This window comes from Mya arenaria, chromosome 14 (genome assembly GCF_026914265.1).
Source record: "Mya arenaria isolate MELC-2E11 chromosome 14, ASM2691426v1".
NCBI lineage: Eukaryota > Metazoa > Mollusca > Bivalvia > Myida > Myidae > Mya > Mya arenaria.
In genome coordinates, this window is record NC_069135.1 from 31,572,926 (window position 1) to 31,594,111 (window position 21,186).

At 34.3% G+C, this 21,186-nt stretch overlaps 1 protein-coding gene and 1 pseudogene across 3 annotated transcripts in view; one reads left to right on the forward strand and one right to left on the reverse strand.

The window, feature by feature from the left end:
* The window catches only part of LOC128217121 (uncharacterized), a 219,034-nt pseudogene that overhangs the window by 95,010 nt on the left and 102,838 nt on the right, over positions 1-21,186 (reverse strand).
* LOC128217117 (neuroglian-like) overlaps positions 8,601-21,186 on the forward strand; it is a 102,444-nt gene continuing 89,858 nt past the window's right edge. The window contains exons 1-7 of one of the 3 annotated variants that reach the window (XM_052924004.1): positions 8,601-8,700; positions 9,385-9,505; positions 11,000-11,060; positions 12,840-12,949; positions 17,271-17,369; positions 18,692-18,814; positions 19,795-19,848. The gene's annotated coding sequence lies outside the window, so the exon portion shown is untranslated. Of the gene's footprint in view, positions 8,701-9,384; positions 9,506-10,999; positions 11,061-12,839; positions 12,950-13,833; positions 13,946-17,270; positions 17,370-18,691; positions 18,815-19,794; positions 19,849-21,186 lie in introns of those variants that run through there. The other 2 variants (XM_052924008.1, XM_052924009.1) reach the window with 2 other exon arrangements.

Sequence of the window (21,186 nt, forward strand, 5' to 3'; positions counted from 1 at the left end):
AGTAACGACTAAGCGACATCATAGAGTCTCAAACTCCATATACGTTTGGTGAATATGGGTTAACTACATGTAGTAGACATACCGATCGAACTCATACGAGCGAGCATTGACTGCTAGAGGTTTAATGTGTGCAATGATTCGAAGAACTGTACCATCAAGATAAATAACATTGAATAATAAATGCCATTTCGAACATAAACACAATCCTATTTTCCAGCTTATATATGTACCAAAATGAACTGCTAAGTATGTCTTCAAATACCAACAGCTCTCAATTTTGTCAAACAAAACGTTGCCATCTTCTTACGGAAGAGAGTCACGTAAGTTCATTAATCACAGCCAAGGTGGTTCCTGTATTCTGTCCCAATAATTAGTAAAGATACGGGATTTGTACCAACAAATTAGATTATTATGCCAAGGGACTGAGAAATATTGAATACAAATTTCAAGAAACCTTAAAAAGGCCTGCGAAACAGAATTGGTGAAGTAAGAGTGTGCATGCGGGCATTGGTGAAGTGAATTAGTGATGCATAGTTATGATTATTTTTAAGTTGCAGTTAACATTTCTAAACGTTGAATTTAATTTCGGTCTAATTTTCCAACTTCATTTGGCGCGAATCTATACTTTGTACATGTATTAAACCTGAACTGAAAATGAGAATACATGTTCTAACTAAATATTTAGGCCGATTTCAAATACAGTCTAATCGTTAAGAGCCCATTTTATTTTTTTTTTTATTTAAATTATTTAATTTTATACCGTGTTAAATATATTAGAGAAATGTTGACAAGACTGTTTTTTGTTAATATTATCCCGCAGTCAAGGAAAATTTAATTCGGTTTTAACTTCATTAAATAATCCCGAGTTTCAGCACCAAGCATCATTCTGATTGACATTTTTTTGAAGAAAAAAGTATTAGAAATAATTATAAAATAAAATGAAATGAGAGAATCTGGAAGAAGCAACAAAAGGAAGGAAAATTGGAATCTTGAGGATGGGATGGAGCTAGATGAAAGATAGAGAAGAGAACCACAATAGAAAGATAGTGAAGAGGTATGAGTTAAGCGAGGAACGGGAGGTTGAAGAGAGAGACGGAAGACAGAGGGAGGCAGCTAGGGAGAAGGAAGAGAGAGGGGGAAGAGACGGAGAGGAAGGATGGAGAGAAACGGAAGGCAGAGGGAGGCAGATAGGGTGATGGAAGAGATAAAAGGGAAAGAGGTGGAGTGGGTGAAGAGATAAACGGAAGACAGAGGGAGGCAGATGGGGAGAAGGAAGAGATAGAAGGCAAAGAGATGGAGAGGATGGATGGAGAGAAACGGGAGGCAGAGGGAGGCAGATGGGGAGAAGGAAGAGAGAGAAGGGAAAGAGATGGAGATGATGGATGGAGAGAAACAGAAGGCAGAGAGGGGCAGATGGTGAGAAGGAGGAAAGAGAAGGGAAGGAGATGGAAAGGATGGATGGAGGGAAACGGAAGGCAGAGGGAGGCAGATGAGGAGAAGGAGGAGAGAGAAGGGAAAGAGATCGGGAGGATGGATGGAGAGAAACGGGAGGCAGAGGGAGGCAGATGAAGTGATGTAAGACAGAGAAGGGAAAGAGATGGAGAGGATGGATCGAGAGAAACGGAATGCAGATGGAGAGAAGGAGGAGAGAGAAGGGAAGGAGATGGTGAGGAATGATGAGAGAAACGGAGGTCAGAGGGAGGCAGATGGGGAATGGGAAAGAACTGGAGAGGAAGGATGGCGATATACGGAAGGCAATGGAAGGCAGATAGGGAGATGGAAGCAAGAGAAGCTAAGAGATAGAAAGAGAGCCCGGAGGAGAGGAGATGGAGTTTTGGGCAAGAGGGAGAGGGAGATAGATATGAATGTAGAAAAGGAGAGAGGGAAGTAGGCGAAAGAAAAAGAACGGTAGATAGAAACAAGAGAGAAAGGTAAAAAGAGAGAGGAGACATCGATAGAGCTTGAAAGAAATTGAGAGTGGGAAAATAACTAGAGGTAGAAGGTAAGAGGGTATGAGAGGAAGATATAGAGGAGGCAAATAAAGGGGTCGAGCGGATGAGGTAGGAAAGTAATGAAGAGGAATAGAGAGAAAGGGAAGAGAAGGGGAAAGAGAGAAAGTGCGTGGTGTTCATTTCAATGAAAGATGTAAATAAATGAAAGAAGCGTCAGATAAAAACATATAATACAGGTCCCTATCGAGGCCCCGTAATTGAAATGAGTGCACTTTAAATCCTTTAACGAGGATCCATAGGAGGGCAAGTCTTTAAATCTGAAGGTTGAAGCATGGTCGTTGTATTTATGTCATGGAAGAATGCAACCGAATTCCGAGGTAATTTTCCTAATAATTCTACCGTATCCTTGAAACATTCATTAAAGGCGTACAATAAAGGGTGATGCATTCTTTTACTATTATTTATAATGCATTATTATGTTTAGCTCATTTGATTTTAGTGATCAAAACAAACAAAAGCGCCTTTGAAATACATATAGCTTGCAAGGTTCGTTGTCTAACTCTGAAGCTGTCCTTTTTATAAACGGAAGATTCACTGAAATATATTTATGCAAGTATAAATGCATGTAAGGTCTTAGACAATTCGCATCTTTGTAATAGAATTATATCGCGCGCTAAGCGTAAAAATTTATCCGTCGAACGCTCTGTCATCATGGCAAAATCAAGAAACTTGGAATGGAGAAAAAAAGTATTCTTGTTACTCTGTATTTAATTTGTCGTATGTCCATTTATGCGTATACAATGGGTGACAATTTACCACGGCTGTTTATGTCAATTCCAGGGAAACTGTCTCCAAGAAAAAAATCTTTAAGTCACTCACGCGATTGTACTTGTCATTGTGATTGCTACAGTTTTATTCCAGCTGTATTGATTTGAATTCTAAACGTCAAATCAACGTCCATAAAGTGTCTAACTCGTAAACTCGTGTCCGTGAGTTGAATACAGGTTATACAATTACATTTACCGTAATATATTGTGTGGAAGTACATGTAGTCAAATTCCATTAATTGTGACATTTCGAGTGGAGTTTTTAGTAAAGAGTATGTGAAAAGAAAACCCATGTAGTCATTATCTACAATTAGCCACAATAGCGTTGGTGCTATCTGTTATACTGCAAACTCAGTTAACGAGATACATGTACACAACGGAACCGTTCGCTTGAATTGAACACCCATTCACTTTTTACCTTCCAGCACTTGCTTTACGGTCCTACTAAACACTACAAAGTCAGGCAAAGTCTAGCGAAGTCAGGCAATGTCTAGCAAAGTCAAGCAAAGTCAGTTTGATTTTGCAACATAGTCAATTTATAAACACTTATAAGTTATAATAAAATTATTTAAAAAAAAGATATCTTTGTCGTATAAATGACTTTAGGAGGACGAGAATAAGGCATATTTGCATGATACAATATCTAAGTCAAGCAAGGTCAAACAAAGTGAAGCAAAGTCAGAAAAAAAATTCAACCGTTGTTAACACTTATAAGGCCAAAAAAAATTGTTTGTTTAGGGTAGCGTTCCCAAAATTTCTAGGTAGGGTAGGTAGGGATTTTTTTTTCAAAATCTGTCGTAAGTTGAGAGTGTTTTCTTGCACATGGCAGTCTTTTCTACATTACTGTCATTGCCTGACTTTCTTTTATCATATAAACTATAATTCTGATTAAAATCTGCATGTATCCGCCCTTCGTTACTCATAATTCGCTAACGAATATTTTTTTTTGCTCAGAAACGGAAAAAAAATAGTTAGGGTCGGCGCATTTTTGTAGGAAGGGTCGGGTTAACCGAAACAGACATATTTTTTTTAGGCCTTAGTAATATTTAAAATATAAACGATGTCTTTGTTGTATAATAACTTTAGGATACATCATACCAGAATTTAATCCATAAAATATATCTTTTATTTTGTGATAGATTCTCATTACAATTATAGTTATGTATAACCGTATCGCGAGTTTGACATAGTTGTCGCCCTTTTATTTAAAAACTTCATTTTAAAACACGAGGAACACTTTCATCAAACACATCCTGGTAGGGAAATGGTGATAAAATTGGGTTAATTTTCATCAAAGCCAAACGATAAATGATTTTATTCTCTGGAGAAAATGCCAGTTTGTTTATAAACAAGGATAGATCATCGTTTGTCGGAAATACTCATTAATTGGATACGGGTAAATAATCACACGGAAATAGATACATTCTGTATAAACATACACCACTGGTGGTGAAATTCTTCGAATAAACTATGTGGTATAAATGGTAATAGCTGTGGTGAGTAGATATTACTGAAACACTGAAGGGTCAGTGAACCATAAGTTTCAATATCACGCCTCCAACATAAATGAGGCAATGGTCTATATTTTTCCATATTGAGTTACCAAATTTATATCATACTTTTTAAATGGCATCAATTTTCTGATTCCGATGAATAAATGAAACATTTAAACAGGTTGTCAGCGTGATATATACATTACTGGGTTAGTAGGTGACCAGATATGGGATATTTTGAGCACAGGAAACCATATTTGGGTTCGATCTTCTCCCAAATATCCCATATTTGGGTCCCCTACTAACCCAGTAACTTATATTAACTTTTTGCAATGTACTAAAGTAAAATGTATCTGTTGTTTGTTGGCATCAAACCCTACATACTGTTTAACTTTTGCAGTAGTTGAATAATTATTAGCTCTACTGGCCAAAGGCCAGTAGAGCTTATGCGATGGTAATGTGTACGTAGTATGTGCATCCGTGCGGTCGTGCGTTCGTGCGTCTGTAAACAATTGCTTGTGAACACGATACAGTCTTCAGTTTTGATTGTATCTTGATGAAACTTGTACAGTATCTAGATATCCATTAGAGCTTGGTTCCTTTCGAAAACCAGCCAGATCCGCCCATGCATGCCTAGATTATGGCCCTTGATAGTATAAAAAAATGCTATTGTGTTAACAATCGGTTGTGAACATGATACAGTCTTCAGTTTTGATTGTATCTCGATGAAACTTGTACAGTATCTAGATATAGATTAGAGCTCGGTTCCTTTCGAAAACCAGCCAGATCCGCCCATGAATGCCTAGATTATGGGCCATGAAAGTTTCAAAGAAATGCTTTCTATTTTTAGCCAGGTCTGCATAAGCGAATTCTATTTTTAGCCAAGTTTACATGTACATGTAAATTCAAGTCTAGAGTTAAGGGAGACAATTTGCAAGTCAAGGAATTTGAGAGACAATTTGCTTTTTGCTTCTGCAGCTGATTTTGTGAATTACTCTGCCTTGTTCTTGTTGAAAGCCCAAAGGCCATTTTTTAGCTTTAAGTTCTGTAGTTTGCGCATTCATCTTAACAAAATTGGTTGTGAATGTTTAAGTTATGCACCTGGTGTCATTACTGGCCACACCCAGGGTTCACAGGTTTGGTAAACATAAATCTGGAAAGGTTTGAAAATCTTTTTGTGTGTTCGTGCATCCATCTCAGCACAATTGATTGTGAATGTTTGTTCAAATTGATCAATGTTGTCCTAGGATGCCCTTGACTTTGACCAACTTTTTTTTAATTTTTAAAACTACAGAATTTTTTACTATGAGTACAGTTTTGAAAGCATTTTTTTTTTGTCAGATGACTTTTACTTGGCACATATTAAAATAGCTCATGCAACTAATCTGCTTACAATACTTTCTGGGCTCAGATGTTGAACGTGCTACGTTTTTAGGTAACCCAAACACAAAACATAAACTATATGTCTGTTGTCTTTTACCCATACATACATGCTCTGGATTGATATGACCACAAAAGCCATGCCAGTAGAGCATAGGCCCTTTTGGGCCTCTTGTTAATCTTATTTTATTATGTTTAAGGTTTATAACATCAAACTGTTAGCAATGATTGGTATATGGATGGGATTTTGCAAGTGATGGCTTTGTAAATAACAAAATTGTCCCAGATAACATCTGAAAAAATATTTCCATTGATTTTCCATCATGTGAAGATTAATTAAAGGCAAGATATTTTCCATTTACTACAAAATCCTGCTGCATCCCGACTTAAAGAGAGATTTCAAATCTCATCATTTAATTTACACTCTTGGATGGACATAAGTGCCACGTTTAGGATTAAAGGAAATATGGGTTGGCTAAAAGTGTGGTTCAGGTGAATATAGAATTTTGTGTAATTCAGCATTAAAATGATATAATGAAGAAAAACATGTGTTACTGTTCTATGCATTCTTTAAAGAATAAGATCTGGGCAGAGTGGTTTAATTTTCACGACCAAAATGATTTTATATATGTTCCAAACCAACATTATGAATGACTTGGCTTTTATCAGACCGAAAACTCATTCCGTCTCCCTTTTTTTGGTATTTGTCTTTTCAAAACAGTTTCCCTAATTTGTAAAAAAATTGCCAGTCAATCTGACAGGCAAGCTGAAAGATTTTGCATGTCTGAAAAAGATCTCATCTGTCGGAAACGGAATTGATTGGCAAAAAACTAAATTCTTTGATATGCATTAAAAATACTGTGAATTAATTATTGAAATAAAAATCAACCCACAAAGACTTGTTTGTGTATCCACATGTTCAAAGTTACATAGGCTTCGCACTCAAAATCTATTAGTTGATTATAATTACATGAAACTTCATGATGCTTACAATATAAAAAATATTTATTTTGTCAACGTTGCCAAACTAGGCTTTCTAAGTGCTAAAGATGACATCCATATGATATGGCACTATTAATCATGAAAAAAGTTAACTTACATTTGTATGGAAATCACATTACTGTGAACCAAAGCAACAGTAGTGCTAATGTGTACGTCCTGCAAAATGACCCCCAATATACAATCTTTCGCTAAACAATCGGGTCCAGTATGTTTGGACTCGATTTACTACAACTTTTGGACTCTCGATTAACTACCGCTTTTGGACTTGACTTACTACCGCTATAAGGCATGTAAAATTTCATGTCCCACTGACGGGCACATTTTGGGAAGATTGTCTATATATAGCAAATTGTACCATTTGTTTGAACACAAAACTCTTTGCTTATTGTGACTTAAAATTATTTCTGTTTTGATTAAAATCATTGATTTGAACAGGTCTTTGCTTCATAAATTATTTGACTGCCATTTTATGCCAAAAAGAAACATTTATATGATGGCACTGCCTGATTTCTTTTAAAGAATTCTGTTTTTAATAAATGTTTTCGCCTCTCATTTGGATTTCTCAATTCTAAGAGCTTATTTGATCAACTGGTGTTGACAGGCTTCCACTTAAATTAGTATGTAAGAGCATGTTCCTAATGCAATGTGTGTTAACGACAGGGAGAACTAAAAAAAGGCTCTAAAAATCCTTAGAATATCGTGTCTTTGCAGTTCATTAGAGGGCTTGAATTAAGGTTTGGATAATCAGGTTTCACAGTTAGTGTTTGATGTGATGTCTTTATTTGTTACTTGACTTGTTTTGTTTTATTCAATAACTCAGTAACAATGCCAGATTCTCATTTGAATAAAATTCTGTCTTGTCAGGAACATTATCTTCTTTAAGGCATTTTCAATATGAAAGGGTTCTTTCACTATCATGAATGGATGTCTTTGCAATTCAGTAATCAAAAAATTCTTTCACACAAATCCTTGATAACCAAGTATTGATAGGAAACATGCAACATAAGGTAACATACATGAACTTGAATCAGAATTAGGATGTCATTAAAATGTCTTACAAGAATGATTCATTTAATAATTAAAATATGCTTAAGCCATTCTTAATGTATAAACATAATATTTTCAGAGCTAATGAGATGTTCTAAGAGTGCCAGCGTGACCACTGTCCAGTTGCTAGTCAGACCACTGAGACCACTGTATATATATATATATGTCTTTATTCCAACCCCCTAATGTAGCAGTAAGTAGTAAGTAAATGATTTTTGAATTGACGAAAAAGACTTATGCCATACCAGGCCATGGTGTCACCATTGGTGTCGTAGTGCAAACTGTTTAACCTTTGTCATTTAAGATATACAGTGGCCTGTTGTCAATCAAACAATCAGTTGATAAATAATGTGATTATATTTTGTAAATAATAATGCGACTTAATGTGCTAATACTTATTTACAAAATTTATTTCATATTAATCTGTTGACTGGAAAATCTCCGCCTAATGATTTCGACAAGTTGAAATAATTGCTTTGGCAACTGGTCAATTGAAACTTCACTGATACTTATGTTGCCAAAGACAATAGGCACATGCAAGGCACATAACTGTTGCTTAACTAATAATTGAGTTATACTCCTTGTTAGAGTGAAAAAACAACAACAACATAACAACAGACAAGCATTTGCATACGCTCTGTGGGTCTGTTGTTGAAGTGTACCTGTTGCTGTCACAAAATGTCTTAGTGTTCGTGCAGCAGCTTAGAAAGTTATAGCTAAAAAAAGCCTGTAGGTAATATCATTATCACGCCCCTGAATATTTCGGTGAATCCTATTCATCATGTTTTTGTTACACTGCTTATCTCTGGTGAACAATAAAACTGCATTATTGTATTTTATTCACAGGTTCCCCTACTTTGAAGCTTTATCAGCAATGAATAGCAGGTGTAGTGATAGCCGTTTATTGTGTGTTCTTCTTTGAGATGGGTATGGCAAAGTTCTTCCAGGAATAGTGTGGAAATAAGGTCGAACGGTAATGAAACCAATAGTTCCAACATGGTAAGAAGTTAGACAAATAAAGAAAGCGGTAGGGTCTGAGAGTGATCTGGGATGATAGATGTCTATGTCTCACCCGATGGTTGATGAATCAAGCCCTACCAGGGACATGTTCTCTTGGCCTCTTATAAAGGACACCTGAGGACATATTATTTGTAACAGATGCAGCAAGTTTGTGAACATCTTTCCTCCTGTAATAGCATTTTTACAACAAAATTTATATTTTGCTTTTCTGATGCTGAGTTGCAAACTTTGACTCAAGATGTACATTTATAAGTAATAGTGTCTATCTAGGGAACAGACTCAGGCGTGATTTATAAATAGCTGACTTGTTTAAAATTAAGCATACACGTGGAAAATATTTCTTGTTATGGTATAGCCGAATGGTTGAAGGTTAGACATATATTGCTGTTGGATAATATGATATATAAATGCAGCGCTTTGAGCAAAATATAAACTTTGCTTTAACAATGGTTTTTTTTGTGCCTGCTGTAGGTATGCACATCAACTGGAAAAAGCGCATGCTATATTTAATTAAATGAATACAAACAGAATATAAGTTATTCAAATTATTCTAGGATGGCAAGGGTGTTTTTTTTGTGAATTCATTTTAGCTTAGGTATTTAACTTTTAACAAGGGTGACAATTTGATATAACAAATCTTAAATTAACATTCCTCCATTTCAGTTACTTCCCTTGATGTTAAAGCAGTCATTCCTATAAGGAGATACACTGAAAATACTCCACACAAGTACGACAAATCCTGCATCAAGCGAGTGACTGAGTGACTCCGATACGAGAGCCAGTGGTAGGCATTATTGATCGGTTAAGGCTGTAATTGGGATCAGAGATGTTCGGGATAAATGCACGAGATTTTCTGGTAATTAATTCACACGAGTGCACGGCTAAGGAAAGTTAGGGAGAGGGAGGCTTAAAGACTATTGGTCATGTAAGCGGGCAATACGTCTTACATTTGTCATTGTCTTAGGCTGAAAATGAGCAATTAGTAGTTTCTTGTTGAGAATTCATGAATTTCTCGCAATCTATAGATCCAGTATAAGAAATTTTGTTTTGTTTCATTTTATCAATGCTGAAAATATCAAAATTATCAGTATGCCCGTATAGAAATATCTGACTTTCAAGTTATCTTCAGATATATTGAACATTTGATCTACATGTATCATGAAAAAAAAATTAAGAATATTTTACTTTGCTAACACATTATCCATTTGTTGTATTTAAATATATAATCTCATTGATTAGTTCTACGATTTGAATCATTGTTAAATGTATAATTATGATCAGAACATTAAAAGATTGAGAGTGATTTTTTTTTATTTTTCCCATCACGAATAATCATGAATTAATAGTTCTCAGTCATATGGGAAAGAAAATTCTTATACTTACTGATGATATAAGTAAAGGATAAGTAAGAAGGCACTTTTAGAACATAAATGAGGTATTGTCATAGATCTTGTGTTGTTGGCATCGGCATGTGGCTATTTCAAGAACTGTTCATGATACTCACATAAAACTTGGTAAACATGTTGCAGGAAACAATGGGTCAAACATGACGGAACCTAGCTGTATTATACGTCAACATAACCGTCATTTTTGTCTTTATCAACATGTACAGAAATACCATCAACACAATTATTTTATTTTTTAACCAAATTAAATAGAAAAATGCAAATTCTGATTGACAATTCTACTCATTAATAATGGTCGAGTTTTGTCCATGATATGCTTTAAAAAACCAACAGATGGGCATTGCTGTTTGCTCAACAGCTCTCTTGTTATCTGATATGTTATCATTTTATATTTGAACAGTGTCTTTATTCTTATCATTTATACCAGTTGATCTTGAATACCCTGTTTTACCTATCACCAATGCGCTAGAGTACATCTCTATTGTAGGCAAATATAATGTAAATAAAATTAAACAGATAATATTATTTACAATGTTTGTACTTCCTTTGTAAATCTAATTTACACCTTAACTCTAAAAACGAGCATCACAATACACTACATAGCTGTCCTGTTATCATACACATGCAAAGTATACATGATTTGTACAGTCACCCAGATAAGATGCACACAATGATAAACCATGTACGAGTCAGGCAAATTAAAAGTTGAAATAGCAAGTTGAAATTAATTGACTTCAGCTGATGAATGTGATGATAATGTTAACAAGGCATCTATTCGTGGTGGCTTTAATTTGACTTGTTGATATCGTCTGCAGATAGTGTTTTATGTGTAAATGTTAGTTTAATTGTGTTAAATCTGTGTTGTTTTGCAGAATGTCTGTTCCGAACTGCTTGGGTTAATTGCACTGCACATGCTGTGAGGAAAACCATTTGGTAAGAACTTTCTTAGATAACTGTGCTAATTTAAAAAAGCACTATAGTTTTAAATTGATGTTGCACGAAAAATTGAATAGACTTTGGCTATGTATCATAAAGAAAAAAAACTGGCTCAAAACTTGCTTTGGTATCAATTTCCATCCCTATATGTACTTGGTGGCTTAAATTCCTGCTTCCTTAAAGTTTGTTTAACCTCAGACCTGCAGTTTTTTTAAGGTAAGACTCGATACAAGAAAAATGCGCAACCCTGTCTGTGGCATGAACCCAAGACTTCTTGGTTTAAGGGCCAGCATTCTATAAAATGAGCAAAAGCATGCCACAACTACACCTATTTCCCAAATAGGTACCATGTCCTGGTGGTCGTTTCAATAAATATCTTTGTCAATTTATTGGTAAATAGAAATCATCTTAGTGTGATGGTTTCATAATTTTGCTTCATATTTGAAGTGAATTGTACTATAGCCAGCTAGCATTCAAAATGAACTCAAGGTTGAATAAATATTAAAAATAAATACTTTTTACAGATTTCAGATTGTTGAAGTAACGACTTAAGTTCTTAAGAAACGGCCACCAGGTCTGTTTAGAAAAGAAAAGATATTTTGATAAAAAAAATTGTTATCTATACTTCATAAATAATGTACCAAGTTTCCTTATTGCAAATTCTTGTTTTTAAAATGAAAGGCAAATTTTGTGGAATTCGCCAACAAGTAGTGGAAATATTAATTTATTTGTGAAACAGATGGGAATATGTAACAGATTAGCTACAGGCTTCTCATTAGCATTAAAATTAATTTAGTTATTCCGTCCCATGATACAAAGTTTCAGTCAGGCATATAATGTTGCAGTTCCTGCTCCAGAGTTAAGGTGCAAAATTGGCTAATTTTTAACCAAGATTCCATGGGAATTTACTAATAATTAGCTTCTGATTAGGCCATTTTGATTCTTTTACTTGAAATCAATGCTATAGGAAACACTTTCAGGTATGAAATTGGTAAGATAAGATCAGTTATCAAGGGGATTTCAAGGGTTCAATGGTAAATTGGGCTTGAAATTTGCCTGCTGCAAATGTGGCTTAAATCATCTCTTCATCAAATTGAAGGTGTTATAAGTAGCCAAGAGTGGTCAAGTTGAGAAGTGATAAAAGTGCCCCAAAGTAGCCTTAAGAAGAATGAGGGTATGAAAGAAGGATAAAATGACCATTTGAACAAGGAAGCATGGGCTGTAATTTCTAACACGTTGATGATCAAATTATTGCACATCAGGGTGTCAAATCAACAAGTAGTTACATCACAGACAGCAATTTATACTTCACATTTTATTCCTACCGATCCAGGTAACTGACCAATGCAGCCTGTCATTATTGAAGGGGCCACTTTGTAATGATTAAAATGCCATAATTATATTATTGATGTTTGGTGTTCATTTCGATGCCTCATGGCTATCAATGCGCTAAAAAACGTGTGTCATTATAACAATAAGGTTGCATCGAAAGTTTGATAACAATCTAACAAATTGAGGATTACAGTTTAGGCTAAATTGCATGGATGCGTCTGGTTATTTGGGTGTGATTAGTGAAAGAAATGACAAATAAAGAAAAATAAAATTAAACTTGGGGATATGAACACCGAAAAAAGAGTAATTGATCTGGAAGATTAGTAAAAATGTGGATTTAAATGGTCATCGCTGTTTGATGTGAATGAAAGTTAAACTAATAGTGTAGCAAGGAGTGGGGATGATGTAAAAGAAGAGATTTTGATGATTAGAATATTTTTACAGTGATTTCAGAGGTTTAGTGGTGGATTACATTGATTTTGTATGATCGCTGATGGTGGTACCAACTGACTGCAGATTGTGACTTCCAACACAAGGATTGTGTATACTTAAAGGTTGGTTGATTAATTAATGGTCTAATTTAACAGCAATGTCTATAAAATCATAGCATTATAATGTTAGCTTCTTTTCTGATCATGTTCTTAAAGTTGTATCAGGATTTTATATAATGATGCTCTTGTTTGAACAAAATTGAGAGCTATTATCTAAAAAAAAAATGATTTCAGAAAAAAAATGCATTAAAAAAATTAATAAATTGCTACATAAAAATTTTGACTTTTGGAATGAAGGGACAATTTCAAATTTGTACTTATTTTAAGAATAAAAGACTATTATATGATGCTTGATCCTTTCAAAACTATCTGATGGCCCCTATCTTCTTGATTTTTTGTTCACCCATCCGTTTCATTTAGAAGTTTTTGATTGACAGTTACCAGCCCCTTATTGTCCTTTATCCCTTATATGACCCCCTCAGGAATAAAAAATCTCAGGAAATTCATGCAACTTAAGTGTTACAAATTGAACCCTTTTTTGTTCTGGGTCACAAGTCCCCATCATTTATTGGCCACTTTTACAGTCATTAAATTCCAATAGTTATTTTAATTGAAGAAAAAGAGACAATATCTTTGTCCTAAAATGTTGTTTGTTCATTCGATATCTTGAATTGGCTTGTATTGTCACATACTCTAGAAATTGTCTTGTAAAAATCGCATCTCATTGCAGAGTTGTAAAATAACGAAGCGATGCTCATTGAAAGACAAAACTTTGACCAGTCTCGGCTCTTCAATCACTTATTGTGTAAAGTGATTGTCAATTGAAAGTTGTCTCCATTTTCAAGAGCCAGTGCTTGATTTTCTGTTGCCTTTACAATAAAGTGCAAAACTTTAATGACTTAATGGTCAAAGTCTGATATAGAGATGGATGACCGCTATTAGCAATGATTTGATGGAATATCATGTGGAAACATTGCATTTTACAATTTCTGAATATTAAGACATTGGAACTAGGATACTTCAGAGAAAATATATCATTTGAATACTCGATTATGTGAGGTATGTCAAGCAATTTTGTTATGAATTAATTTATAATGATCAAGAAATGAAAACATGTACATGTACTTTAATTTCTGCTTTCAACATCAACAGCTTCCCTATAACACAATTTAAAGGCCTTCAACTATTCATGTATAGGAATTGATGTACTAAACAGAGGCTTCTTTTTTATCAATTTAAGTAATTTCATTTAAAAAATTCCGTATTAAGTGACTGCGAATGTGATATTCTTTTTTAGCATAAATACTAATTTGATGGTGAACAGCACTAAATACATAAATCATTGCTTTATAGCGTGCATGTTTTCGACGCTATTCATTTTAAAGTTATAACACTTATTAATTTTTAATTATACAGGCGAACCCCATTGGCTCGAACTCACAGGGACTGGTGAAAATACCTCATCCTCGATAAATTCGAGCCAAGCAGGAATGTTTAGAGAAAACATTCCTTTATATCTAATTTGAGCCAATGGAAAATTCGAGCAAAACTAATGGGGTTTGACTGTATAACAATTAATATACATTTACCTATGTTATTTCATCATATCATTGTCATTTATGATATAAATCATATCAGAAAATTAAACAAATTTGAGTTTAATATAAATACCTTGAAACATAGACTGTTATCCTCCTGCAAAATATAATTCAGCTGACATAACATTAAAGAAAGAAATTAATGCAGATGCATGCATTATTTAATTATTTCAGTGTGGCGAAAAAAGATTTACCCTTGAACGTGTTTATTGCAGCTGCTTATACATACTGTTTAAGTTTGTCATAGTGGGCCAAAAGAAGATACAAACTTTACCCTTGAACTTCTTAGCTGCAGCTGCTTACACATAAGATTTTAAGGAAATTGGAGTAATTCATGAGATCGTAATATTTGATTGCCCGTAAGATGCACTGCGAATACCAGATGTGGGCTCAAGCTAAATGTCAACTCTGATGAGAGCCCTAAACCTTTGTTTGGGCTTCAGGGCTTCTTGGTTTTATACGCAAATGGCAACATATTCCATATTTGGTATTTGTGTGGTGTTTATTGTATTTTATGAATCGTTAATGGGGGATCCTGAAACTTTGATCTGGGTATCAGTTGCTGAATAGAGATCAATTTTGTTATAATGGTTCTCTGTTTTTGTGTAAAAAAAATCTTCGTGAAAGTTCGATAGTGGCAAGTAAATTATTATTATATGATGTGTTTGAAGAGTTAGTTAATCTGTTATATTGGCAGGTTTGTTTTTAGAAGGGACTTAATCTTAATATTATGTGTTTCAATAGATAGTTTTATTTAAGAGATTTCATTAATAAAGGAGAAATGTCAATAATTTATTTTAGATTGATCTTGATACTATCACATAAAGATTACAACAACAACAACAACAAAACCAAATACAATAACAACAACAACTACAATAACAACAACAGCAGAGCAACCAATAGCATAACAAACATACATGTACACTTTTCGTGAAAACTTTAACACTACTTTTTAGGGGGGTTATGGAAAACAGCTTTAAATTTCAATTGTTTTGTTAACACTGATAGCTGAACTTTGACCCTGTAAGTACTTGTCCATAGTTAATATGCTGGTCATGCATGTTTAATGAAGAATAGATTGTTTTAACTTCGTTCAGCGGAATAAAAGCTTCCCTGTTGGAAAGGAAACTCACTGAATTCAATAATCCTCCTCGCTCCCCTTGGCTATTTGGACAGGCGTCGGAAATGGGAAATAAAATTATAGGGTTTCAGTATTTCGGCTGGTGCTGCTGGCTTTCAGTCTTTTTGTGGCCAGAAGTCGATATTTTCATTGTGAACGCATGCTAAATTCTACAAATAAAGGCGCCGTTGAAAGAGTTTTTTCGGTGGATAGGTCAACTGTGTGGTTTTTAGACATTTCTATGTCTTGGACGAAAACTTTGCAGTGACATGCAGATTTCAATTTAAGTGAATTCCACTTTTATAAGGGCTAAAGAAATATGTGTGTATAACTATGATTTTTAATGAATTTTGGCCTTGATGGGTGAAGTTAAATAGTGAGCATAATTTTGATGTCGCTTAAGGTGCCCAATGAACAAATAAGATTTTCCTTGGCTGTGTGTTAAATGTTGATACCTGGTGACCCCATATAATTTTGGTGACATTTAAAAAATTGATTTTGCCCTCCATTACGGTTCATAGATCATCATTAAACTCTACAGATCTGCTGAGGTCTTTATTTTGTAAGTTATTCTTGTAAAAACATTTATTTTAACAACCATTTCTTTTTAACTGGAAAGCACTGTATTGAGTGTATAATTATGGTTGTAAGAAAATGTATTGATAAAGAGGCTAATTGTACATTAAAAATTACACAACAACAAAAAGAAGAAATAAGTGGGGAGGCGGTGGGGTGGAGCAAAATCTGGGGGATCATACATGCATTTATTTTGCTGTCTTTCAGGGTAAAAAAAAACTTATTGTGAGAATTTCCATAATCTCTACCCAAAAAGTCCTTTCAAATGACAACCACTACAACATGGGGTCATCAGGCTTATCAAATGCGCAAAGCTGTACATAGTATACCTAGATGTTATGTGTTCATACTTCAGCATGTTTTGTTGGTTTTTTCAAAAAAAAGAAAAGATATATTGCCCAAAATTCAGCACACAAAAAATAAATACTCATGCACTGACTGCCAAAAGTTATCTGGTCAGAACCAACCAAGAGAAATCCCATTATTTGTCTCCCTAATACAATATTTTCTCACTATTGAATATAGAGTTATTAACAGAAAAAACAATCCTATCTCTGTGACTTTCACTGGGAATCTTGCCGAGAAATATGATTTGATATGCTCATCCGAGTATTAAGAATTAATCACTGTCCGAGCGTTTCTCATATTTTTGACAGATGAAGTATGGCAAAAAAGATGATGAGCTCACAGAAAAAAATGATGCTCTGAGTCGATGGAAATATTTTTTCCATTAATTTTGTGATATTTGGTTTATGTGTATATGGGCTTTGATGGCTTTGATGGAAACATTTTTGTTTGCTATTTGGAGAGAATTATATTTTATTTTTGGTCTGGAAAAAATGGATCAAATTTTATTTTATATGCAGTTCAGTTGCTTTGCTTAGAGAAATATATAGTGAACATTCTGTTTGTTATGATATTCTGAATACATTTATATTCAGGTGTATAATGTAACATGAATGTTTCATTGTATAAATTTACTGGTTCTGTGGTTAATAAGATTCTTCAGATATTAATATTTGTAGACAGAATCTGATTCTTTTCATAATGGATCAATTTCAATATAAATTTGATTCCTTATATTTAGCTCTACTAGTCGAAGAATATTGAGGACTTTACTACCTGCCCTGGCGTCGGCTTTATTGGCATCATCTGCAACAGCTTTTTCAAGGCCATCGGAAACTAAGTAAGACAACTCTATAGGATCCCAAAAACAAATTATTTCCCTTGATTCACTTAAAAAGAAATGCAAGTTGGGACTTTTGATATCTCTCAAAAAATGTTCATTCAATAAACTTGATGGCTATTCAGCAATAAAGAAACATAACTCAGTTTAATTTTCATTTCAAATTATGGCCCATGGTGGATTTGTTTTCATTTAAAATTTACAGAGATGTCACTAAAGTTCCCACTGATACCTTTTTAAAAACATTGCAGTAAATATAAAACAATGGTATTGCCCTTAAGGAACATAACATAAACTCTGTAGTACAACAGACATTATGTTGGTACAAAAGTTCTAAATTTTGCTCATCATTGCTTTGGTGTGGTGATTTATGGGTAGGAGTTTTCTCGGAAATGACACAATGTGTATTTATATATATAAAGCATGCAACATCTGCATTGATAAGGAATGAAAAACCAGTTCTTATACGTTACATATATTGTCTGAACCTGTCGTGGTTATCTGTGAAAGTCTGGAGCCATGGTGCACACTGACAATGGTATTGATCCCAACTTCATAAAGCTGGTATTTTATGAGGAAGGAATTTGCAAATTTAATTGTAATGTTCAATCATAAGCCAGAATTTTAAAGGAGTTTTTGCGGGTTTTAAGATTTTGATGGCGAAAATTTTAAGCTTTATTTGTGTGGATATGGGTTTGATGATTTTAATTGATACTAACCTGAATGGTTGCTTGCGTCCTTAATGGTTGTTCGCGACCTTAATGGTTCCTGGTCAGGACTCATAATTGATAATGTATGAACTCTTGCACAATAGTGGTTTTATGAATAATTCAAATTTGGCTCGACAGATTCTGAAGATACAGTGATATTTTGTGGGAAATATTATGTATTCCATTGGAGAATTAAGTTTCATTTTAAAACTTTCGAGATAAACATTTCCATTATTAATATGAACTATTCTCACTCCTTCTAAGGTGGCTGAAGGCATTTAAAGCATTTAGAAGATTTGTAGGTGATTGATTTATTGGATAAAATATAAAAAAGACCCAAAACATGTTTCCAATGAGAGAGGCATATTGATTAAACTGTATACTTTGTTGTAACGATGCCTAGAGGAATGCAAGGGGAAACATTGGTTCTCCGAATAATCTTCAGACTGGGAATTGAAACAGGATTGAAATACTGGTTCCTTGTACTGCAGCAGAAGGTTAATTACATCTAATTGAGGGTTACCGAAGCCCAATTTTCTGTAAGCCGGTTGTCTGTGTGATTCCGGATTCTGGATTCTGGATAAAACATTGGCTCTAGCTTGTGTTTTTCAGATAGAGACAGACCTATAGATTGACAGAGAACCTATGTTTGATCACTGCCTGTTGGATTAAGAGTGCGTTTGGAATTTCGGTGGATGGGAAAAAAACCCGTGAAATACTGGATACAATTTTAAGGTAAGATATTCACTTGGATCATAAGACATTTCTAGTCATTATTGCAATTGGAAAAGGATGGTTGTTTTCATTGACCAATGGCTGCTGTGGTCTAGTATAGTAAAGATCATTATAGGCTCTTTCAAGTATATACAGTTTCTGCAAACATGACTGCTGACAGTGAGAGTGGTCTGACAGTGAGAGTGGTCTAGTGGTAAAGATGTCGGCATCTCACATGAGAGGGTTGTGAGTTTGATTCTCCCTAGGAGAACCTTTACATGGCCTCTCAGAAAGGACACCAGTGCTGCATGGTGTCAACCAATGCACAAGTGAATCTTAATTCTCATAGTTTCAGCTATCATTACAATTAATTTAGATAGCTCAACTTAGATGGCTTATTATATAAATCAAAGTTCTAATGTGCACTTTTACAATCTGGCAATTGGCATTAGCAAGATCGTTTAGCAGTAAGAGGGTTGAAATCAGTTAAAGATAAAGATTCCACAAATTTGACCCTTGAGAAAATTTTCTGGATTAATTTTTTAAACATTACTCTTTAAAGCATTTCCATGCTTTTAACATAATTTTCATACACTATTTCAACAAGTTCTAAATAAAAGGGATTTTAAAACGATTCCTTCACCGATAATTATAACTACCGCATTTTAATGGAATTTATTACACTCTGGAGAAATTGATGGTAATGTTTTTCACCTCCTACGTTAAGTACTAGAGAATGAAATATTGTTGTTAGACATTCCTGCTCATTGAAAACATGATCAACAAACTATGAAAGCATGAAAGTTTATGTTCTCCAAATACGATGTTTTGTTAATGAGCAAAAATTCAAATCATGAATTTATTCCATACATTAGTGGGGATAAATGGGAATTTATATGAGAAGGAACTTTTAAGTGCTTTTCGATGCCTTCATTTTCATTTCTGAGAAATGTTAAATAAAATGTGGTTTGTTCTAACCATCTGCTTCTTGTTGGTTACAGAGTTAACGCCCTTGGCTTCAATTTGGTGCTGTGATGAATTCCATCTTGAATATGGTAAAAATATGATAGTTATGTGACTTAAATCTTGTGTGTTTTCTCAGTCACTAGATAGAATGAGTTAAAACTTGTATGAGTAGACTTGAGATTTGCTGATAGAATAATTGAAAGAAGCTCTCTGAAATAAAAAAAAATGTTGATAGCATAAGACATAACTTAATGATGGATTTACGCTTAAAGGCGTAATAAATAACCATTGATAACTACGGATAAATTAATAAGTGGTAAAATGAAAAAAACATGGAAGAAAAAAAGGCAGGTTTTATTTTTATTTTGGACATAGATAGGTAATTTTCAATGAATTCGGACAGCGAATTTTGTTTTTATTTCAAGGTGTCCGAACTCTAAGGTGAATTACGGTATTTCTTAAAAAGTGAGTCAGTTTCTAAAAGCATTTTTTAAATCCGATAAAAAAAGTTAACCATTTTCTGATTTATATGTTTATATAAACTGGTAATTACTTTAATTGTCATTCAAATTCTGAATGTAAGTTTCATGTCAATAAGCCATGGTTTTTATGCCCCCACAAAGTGGCGGCATATAGGGTTGCCCTTGTCCGTACGTACGTACGTATGTCCGTACGTACGTATATGACTTGTAACGTACGTACGTACGTACGTACGTCCCGAAGATTGTTTCCGATCTAATTCTTGAAAACCGTTTGTCCAATCCTCACCAAACTTTAAACACATGTTTGTGACCATAATATCTTGATCAAGTTCGATAGTCATGGAAATCGCTTTAGTCATTTAGGAGTTACGGCCCTTTTTTGCCAAAAATTCCCGAAGATTGTTTCCGATCTAATTCTTGAAAACCGTTTGTCCAATCCTCACCAAACTTTAAACACATGTTTGTGACCATAATATCTTGATCAAGTTCGATAGTCATGGAAATCGCTTTAGTCATTTAGGAGTTACGGCCCTTTTTTGCCAAAAATACTTCAAAAATATATGTTTCCAATCTAATTCTTGAAAAGTATGTGTCCAATCCTCACCAAACTTTACATACATGATTGTGACCATAATATCTTGATCAAGTTCGATAGCCATGGAAATCGCTTTTGTCATTTAGGAGTTACGGCTCTTTATTTGCAAAAAAAGACTTGAAAAATACGTCCCGAAGATTGTTTCCGATCTAATTCTTGAAAACTGTTTGTCCAATCCTCACCAAACTTTTAACACATGTTTGTGACCATAATATCTTGATCAAGCTCGATAGCCATGGAAATCGCTTTAATCATTTAGGAGTTAGGGCCCTCAGATTATCCTGAATAATCATTATGGCTTATTTTCTGTGACAAAAAATCGAAGTGGGGGCATCCGTGTCCTATGGACA